Genomic DNA, 8,743 nt, shown 5'->3' with positions numbered 1-8,743 from the left:
ATTGAGTTGGCCTGAATTGTCACCCAGACTTGATCATACCTAGAGACTCACCGGATTGCTGGTTTCCTAATAGAATGCAACACACATCATTACAACCCTTTGAAAGGAGTACATGGCTCTTAGTCTTTCTCCCATAAAGTTCTGATGAGCTCTATTAGCCTTCCTGGAACTAAGTCTACCACAGCAATGGAAAAATCATACCCACCTGCTTAATTCACCTCCTCTGCTAGGCATCCTGGGACCTTGGTCGGTCACTTAAACATTCTGAGTGTTGAATTTCCTGTCCATCAAAAGATAGCAGACATCCTCTCTTGGCTAGATTGTCACAAGAACATGCTAACAAAGAAGGGCTCAGCCCAGTGCTGGCTACTTGAGCATGGATGACTTCTCCGTGGTCTAATGGTGATACTGTTCAGCATCCCCCATACGTGTGTGTGTGTGTGTGTGTGTGTGTGTGTGTGTGTGTGTGTGTGTGTGTGCTGTATTTGTGTGATGCATATGGGTAAATGTGTGGGTATGAACACTCATGGCCCTTGCAGAGACCATAGGAAAACATCAGGGACTTTCTGTCACTCTCTGCCTCATGACCTCAAGACAGGGTCTCTCACTAAACTGGTGTTAGCTGTTTCTGCTCGGCTGGGAGACCAAAGCGCTCTTGAGGAGTCCTGTCTCGGCCCTCAATGCTAGAGTTACAGGCATGCATAGCCACGCCCGACCTTTTATGTGGGCACTGAGGATTTGAACTCAGGGCCCATGCTTGTACAGTGAGCCCTCTTGACCATAAGCCATTTCCTTATCTCCTTTCCCGACATCGTGAGAGACCCTGAGCTTTGGCCTCTTCTGTGCTTACCATTCTATCTCCAAGCCCTGCGAGCAGTTCTCGGTCTATAACAGCTTGCTAGATTTGTGGAATAATTGAGTGACTGACCTCTTTGGTGCCCACAGACGTTTTGGAGAAAGGCTCCGCTACAGTGCTTCAGGCTGGCAAAGGCTCCAGCGGCTGCTGTATAATGCTCTCTGACCTCTCCGTTCACCGTGTCTCTCTGTTATTGCTATCAGTTCTCATCAGGGTTTTCCATTCAGGGCTGGACAGAAGGCCCCTGAGGTATACAACCCTGGACCTGCGTTTTATAAGAGTTGTTCTTTCACATGATCTCCACTTCCTGCCTCTGTGGGGGAAGGGAAATAATGGCCCATATCAACTTAGTATTGGTTAATCTCTGAAAGGAAGATTTACCCTGCTCATCAAGTTGAGCATCGCTGACATTAAAATGGGCCTTTACAATCTTCCTTTTTCTTTCTCTCTGCTGCTGGGGATTGAACCCAGAACCTCGGCTTGTAGACTCGATCCCTTCCCCCATTTCTTTTCATTTTTGAGACAGGCTTTTGCTAGGTTGCTTAGGCTGACCTCCGACTCACAATGCACCCCAAATCCTGGGATTTCAGTCATGCACCCCTTACCCAGCTAATTCTCCAGTTTTGATGCACTAAATAAAATTTCCTGAGCTGCTGTGGATATTGCTCTATATATAAATAAAACACTGGTTGGCAAGTGGCCAGGCAGGAAGTAGGTGGGACAAGGAGAGAGGAGAATTCTGGGAAGCGGAAGGCTGAGGGGAGAGACACTGCAGCCACCGCCAGGAGAAGAGCATGTAAAGACGCTGAGAAGCCACCAGCCACGTGGCAAGGTATAGATTTATAAAAATGGGTTAATTTAAGATAAAAGAACAGTTAGCAAGAAGCCTGCCACGGCCATACAGTTTATAAATGATATAAGCGTCTGAGTGATTATTTTATAAGTGGATTGAGGGACTGCGGGGCTTGGGGAACCTGGAGAGAAGCCCTCAAGCTACAAATGGCGCCCAACGGCTCGAGTTTCCACCTTAAACCTGAGAATATTTAATAACCAATTCTAAACAGAGCCAAAACCAGGTTCCTGTTTCTTGTCTCATATGAGCAGCTAGACGCCGCAAAACGCGGGTTTGAACACTGGCGGGTTCCTGGCGTGTGCGTTTGACCGGTAGTATGGCGGGAATGAGGGGTCTGCCAGAGGCACATTATGCTGTGTAGTAGATTTAGTCTTTACTAGTATTTAAAAAAAAAAAAAAAAAAAAAAAAGGTTTCTGGGCTACATGCTGCTTTGATAAAAGCTTAGACCCACTATTTCTGAGACTTGATGACTCCCAGAGCTGGCGGAAAAACGTACCACTGCCATGTTGGGAAGCTGAAGTGGGCGGAGCCAGCAGCCACAGCGCTGTTTCAGGCTTAGAAGGATGCAGTTTAAAGCAATAGGCTCACAAAAAGACTGATTCAGATAACATCGTTTACAATGTGTGTAAAATATACGTAGGCTTCAAAGAGACAAAAAAATTAATGTAAAAAGCCACGTAAAGATGAATATTACACATACAATCTGGATTATGTTCTCTTTGATATTTGTAACTGAAGAAAAACATTTGATTACAAAAGCTGTTGAGTTATGCCAAAATGTATATTTTAAAGGTACTTTGACTTCAAAATTTGGATTTAAGGATATGTTACTTTGGAAAAGAGGTTTTGCTTTTGTTTCCACAGAAAGCCAGAGGCTGTGGATTTGTTCCAGATTAAGATACATCAGGTTTCACCAGCCAAGACCCCCTGAAAAGCCTCCGGTGACACCATGGCCCAGATGATCCAACATCCAGAGCAGTTTCAAGGCAACTGGTTCACACAATACAGCCTCACGGACTACCCCATAGGCCTAAAAATTTTCTTTGCATCCCCATAAGATACAGCGCCCCCCTCCAGCAGGAAGTAGTAAGAGATGCTACGCCCAAATTCCCAAATATACCAAGCTGGCTTTAGAGGTGGAATTGGCTCACTCCCCCTCTAAACCCAGACATATTGCTTAAAAAAAAAAAAAAATTGGTTAAGAGATTCTTCTGTCCCAAATCAGAAGAGCCCTCTGGTGTGGGACAGAGAAAAACCAATATTTTTATTTAAAACAGGTTGATTATAAATGTGATCTCTTTCTAAAAAAGAAAAGGGGATATGATATAGATATATAGGAGAATGTGGAGATGATGAGATAAAAGGGTAGATTAATGAACCTGCTTTTAAAGAAAACTTGTTTGAAATGTCTTACATTGGTATAGATTTTAGTTCATGTTTAAAATGTTTTACATTGGTATAAATTTTAGTTTATTGATACAAACTTTAAGTTAATTTTGTTATACTATATATATGTTTCTATTCTTGTTTGAGGTATTATGTTTATGTAACTCATTTAAAATTGTAATGGATAATTAAAAATAGATTAATAATTAGTCATCTATGATAATCATATTTGTAGCCATGTTAGTTAAGTCTTCTAGGTATACATAGATATATTTCAGATAGATAGGTAATCTTCAAACACTTCATAGACCTGGAAAATATGGCATTTAAATAACTTAGAATTCTGTTGACGTGAGACACAATTGCTCCTGGCTGCACCAATTGATCCCGAGAGAATGTTGGGCTTCTAAGACATTTCCATTTGGAAGTTTGTCTTTTGGCACAAAATGGCCTACTGGGCAAAGAACTGCCCTTGCCTTGATGGCTGACAGTACAAATGCAATGCTCTCCTTTCTGGACAAGCGGGACACAAGGAAAGCGACCACTGTACTCTGCCAAGACAGGGTAAGATGGTCTTTCAGAAATCCTGCTTCTGAAAATGGTCTGTCAGATACTCTAGGCCTATAGCCAATTTGAATGCACCAACAATGCTGAGAAACATTAGGTGACTGTCCAGGCTGCCAGCTGTCTTGGTCTACTCTTGCAAGATTCCCGAAAGTTGCTTGCATCCATCTACCATTTCTCAGGGACCATTATGTTCCTTCTCAGGTCTTTGATGTGGTTGAAAACTAGATAGTTGTAATTTCCTCAGTTATGATAAAAGATAAGTTAGATATAAAACCTTAAACTCACAAATATAAGATAGATAGGACATCTTCTTTAATATTGTAACTATAATTCTTGCTCGGTAATTGTCTTGTTATATGTAATTTTACCATGTTAAAGTTAAAACCTTCCTTTTTAAAAAAAGAAGAAAAGGGGAAGTGCTGTGGATATTGCTCTATATATAAATAAAACACTGGTTGGCAAGTGGCCAGGCAGGAAGTAGGTGGGACAAGGAGAGAGGAGAATTCTGGGAAGCGGAAGGCTGAGGGGAGAGACACTGCAGCCACCGCCAGGAGAAGAGCATGTAAAGACGCTGAGAAGCCACCAGCCACGTGGCAAGGTATAGATTTATAAAAATGGGTTAATTTAAGATAAAAGAACAGTTAGCAAGAAGCCTGCCACGGCCATACAGTTTATAAATGATATAAGCGTCTGAGTGATTATTTTATAAGTGGATTGTGGGACTGCGGGGCTTGGGGAACCTGGAGAGAAGCCCTCCAGCTACACTGAGCACTCGGTTAACACACCTCCCCCACCCCCCTTATTTCCATCAGGATAGTAAAGATGATGTCAAGCAAAGTCTTGCACTGGCTTGGCTAATCTCGTTTTTTTCCCCATTATATTTACAACAACCTGATCCCTGGTTCCCACACGTCTTCTGAATATCCCACTGACCATAGCTTTACTCAGAAAGAGTAAACCTCAGAAGTGCATTGTGGAGCTCCCAAACCTGAGTGCCAGCAGGGCCGCAGTTGGAGCAGGAATGAAAAACAACTGCACCATAGTAACCAGCCATCATTCTGTCTGTCTGCTGCCCAAGAGGGATCTGAAAATAGTCTAAATTCAACTTTAAAATCCACTGCTCTGTGAAGGGCTTGTAACACTTGGCAGCCCTGGAAGGCTGCCTGAGAAACAGGACTGCAATTTAGACTACTGGTGTCCAGCTGTAAGCCTCCTCAGAGGGGAACAAGCCACCCATTCATAGGGCTGTTGTGAAATTTCCTTCCCAGCAGCCCTTGCAGCCAAGGAGGCATATACCTGGAGGAACGGTACTTGGGAATTTTGCTCTTCCCAACGCGGTGCTCCCGCACCATTATTTGATTGTAAATTGCCTCATCTCTTTCTCCTGCTTAACACTCTTTTGCTCCAGCCTCTCAGGCCCACAGCTTCTCCATCTTTCAGTTTTTCCTCCTTCAGTCCTAAGGTTGGACGACTGGGCATGAGCCAGAGCTCATTGTCTGGAATTTTTAAAAACAGTTAGTAGAGGAGCTGTGCATAAATTGCTAGACAAACCAGCCCACTTTGGAGAAAGGAAACAAGTGCCATTAATAATTAGAGTGGGGAGGAGTGACTGGGATGGAGTGGGGTCCTCCTGGGCAGGCGATAATGCCGTGTCAGCAGGGTGGGGCTGGCTGCACCATACGGGGCTAAAAATGCATCAGAGAAGGCTCAGCGTGTAGTAATGCCGGCCTCAACATCACTCTGTAGTTACACTTGATTGTGGTGTTAGATTTTGTTCTCCACCTTGACCAGAGCACAGTCAATGGAGATTAAAATGGGGTTAGTGGTGGGCTGGGTCTCTTTTTGCTTATTCTTTAGTCTGTGATCATTCTTTGTGTTCTGTGACTAAAACACGGCACGTTCATCAGTCAGGTGGCTCAGCCCATTAGGTCACTAGTTTGAACTGGGACGTTAGATTGTAAGATTCCAGTCTCATAAATACTATTTCCTACTTGATTCTCATTTTATATCATTTAGCACATCGCTGCTTTTAAACAGAGCGTCCTCAGGGACTCAGCACGTAAATGGCATTGCCATTCTTCATAGCTCCCTTAGGTAGTGTCCATTTTGTACTTTTTCTTCAAACTAGATATCCAGTTAATACAGCTTACCAAGAAACATAATTTTTTCAAAATTCAATAGGTAGTTCTTGTACAACAATGTGTGTGAGAAACCTTAAGAAATCAATTTAAAGGAGAATGCGTTTACATGTGTAAGCGCTTGGGCCCCACCGCACTAGGAGGCGTGATGAATTAGTCAGAGCCCGAGTCTGTACAGAATGGCTGGAATATAATAGCTCTCACATGCAGCCCGGTGCAGCTGGGCTTCCCGGTGACTCAAGTCCCTTCAGAGGTGTAGACATTGGTATTGTGATTTTTCAAAAGGTGAACAACTCTTGGTAAAGCTCCAAGTCAAACAAAGCACACTTTTACACGGACTTGAGACAGCTGCATTCTGGGAAAACTTTCGGTGAACATGCGATGCCCTACAAAAGTTGCTTTGCCGTGTTATGAAATACAGAGTCAGAACCTATGGCTGCATGACAAAAGGGCATTTTTCACCTAGACGAATAGCTCGTGGCACCATCAGAGGTCATATGAGACTTTGCGTGGTTGTCCTCTTACTCAGCAAACACCGACAACAACCTTTAATGATGATGACAAGGGTCTATGCATTTCAAACATCCCTGAGAATGGTGGAGCAACCCTTGCCCTGGCAGAAAACAGCACACTGAGACCACGCTGACGCTCTTGGGTGTCAGGAACAACACCCCTCATTACTGAATGCCCACAGCGGATGTGCTCCTCTTCCCTGGGGCAAGGAGAGGCAGAAGGAGGCAGAGAAAGCCTGGAAACCAGTGGGCGCTGCCTTGGGCAGCCCTCTTGCTGAGTCTGATGCCTCGATTTCTCAGCCTGTGTGTGGTTTTTTATTTTTAATTAATTAGTTTGTTTGTTTGTTTGTTTTTTGAGACAGGGTTTCTCTGTGTAGTTTTGGTGCCTGTCCTGGATCTCGCTCTGTAGCCCAGGCTGGCCTCGAACTCACAGAGATCTGCCTGGCTCTGCCTCCCGAGTGCTGGGATTAAAGGCGTGCGCCACCACCGCCTGGCTTGTGGTTTTTATTTTGTCGACTCCCACTACGTGTGAAAACGGTAGTCGTTTCTGGCAGTTACAGAGACTCGGATTTCCTTCTAGGCCTCGGGTAGTGAGAAGTCTAAAATAGACGTGGAACTAAAATAGAACAAGGGTTCTTAGCTCAGTCTCTGTATTGTGCTTCAGTGGTGCCCTCAGCCTTTGGGAACCCTTGCGTGGGGCCCAGAGACGGGTGGCATGTCAGACACTCTCTAGCTCATGATGCTTCTGTGGCTGTGTTTATGGTTTTTTATTTTATTTCAACCTGATGCCTTTAAAATAAAAAAAATAGTTCCCATTTTGGGGAAGTAGAAAAGTATGCCAATGTGCCCCCTCCCCTTCAATATACTTGTTAATGAGAGGTTCAACAGTTTGCTACAAAGCAGCCTTGTGTTAAATAGTTTTACTACATTCGGGCTAATGTAGGAATGATGGGAACTTTTCAGCCGAGCTGGGATGTTCAGGCGGTGAGCTGGAGCAGATACATTTTTTAGCTTATAGCATTTAAAAGTGATGGGGAGTTTATCAGGATGTAATTGTACTCTGAATTCAGAACATAGAGATTTAATCAGATTCTTCTAGAACTCTAGGAAACAATCAAGGTCATAGATTATGGATGAGGTCCGCCTGATGTGTAAGTGGATTGATGGATTTTTCCCAAGTTGCCTTCTGAACCACCTTGTTTACTTAGAAGCTTCTTTTACTGATACTCTACCCTCAGAGATTAAGTTCTTGTGACTCCGTGGTAATCAGAGGTCTGTGCGGACGTCATCCTTACTACACGATGTCTCTTGAGCCCTGGCTGAGTATAAGACATTGATCTAAAGGCCCGACGGTTGACAGAACAAACTCACTGTCAGATGGTGATTCTGGGATGTGAGATATATGCCAGGACAGGGAACGTCCAGGACCTTTCAGGAATACAGAATGGCCTGCCTCACTCCATAATAGCCGAGCAATCCTCTGGAGGAGGTAGCAGCCCTCCTGGGCTGCACAGATGTGTCTGTGTATAACAGTCAGCTGCCCTAAGTGAACAGAGGTGTCCTGATGAATGCAGACACTGCCGGGGGGAGGAGGGGGAGGGCTGCCGCAGTAAGGGGTGCAGGCAAGACTGGGGTGGAAATCGTCCAGTAGCATCAGGGCCTCAGTTGCCTCTCAGTTCTGCCGACTCAGCTACTTGGTAAGCAGAGGGCCTTGCGGGGTGACCTGTTAGCATGACTTGCATTTTGGTGAGCGTTAAAAGCTCCCCTTTCTGTGGACTATCGTTACTTGTTGAGAATCTGTGTTTGGAAAGCAGACTATCTGGGTTGGAGAATGAGGGGCAGAGAGGGTGGTTTCTAACCGGGAAACTATGTGCTGACTAGAACCACGCTGAAAGCGGTGTGGTTTCCACAGGGTGCATTCTGGAACGAGCATATTTTTGCCTTCACCCTGGAACAAGGCCTTTGCTGAAAAAGAAAACATACCTTGGCCACGAAAGTGCAAAGCCACACCCCCTCTCTCTGCAGCTCCGCGCAGCTTTGCCCACTGAGGGTTAACTAGTCCTGAGGCCATCTTGTCTCCCCAAACCACAGAGATCTTTCCCTGCCTCCCCCTTCCTTCACACAGATGTTTATGAAGAGAGAGCAGAAGTCACTGCCAATTCAGTAGGCTCCTTGCTCTTTTGTGCATTTTAAAGGCATTTGCTCTTTGGGAAGAAACTCATGAGAAACGAGGATCTTGCTGGCTTGGCCGGAGGCTGGTTCATTGTTTGCAGGGAGGGCTGGTTGCCATGGTTTTGGACGACAGACAGCTGCATTTTCTTAGAGTAATTTTTACTTGCAATTGGATCTATTAAATAGCCAAGGTGGCTAGTTCCCAGCAGCAAAAGGCCTGTGAGTTATTTGCAAACACTCCACTCAAAATCAACTGTA

This window comes from Peromyscus maniculatus, chromosome 16, assembly GCF_049852395.1.
Source record: "Peromyscus maniculatus bairdii isolate BWxNUB_F1_BW_parent chromosome 16, HU_Pman_BW_mat_3.1, whole genome shotgun sequence".
Classification (NCBI taxonomy): Eukaryota; Metazoa; Chordata; class Mammalia; order Rodentia; family Cricetidae; genus Peromyscus; species Peromyscus maniculatus.
This window is presented reverse-complemented; position numbering follows the sequence as displayed.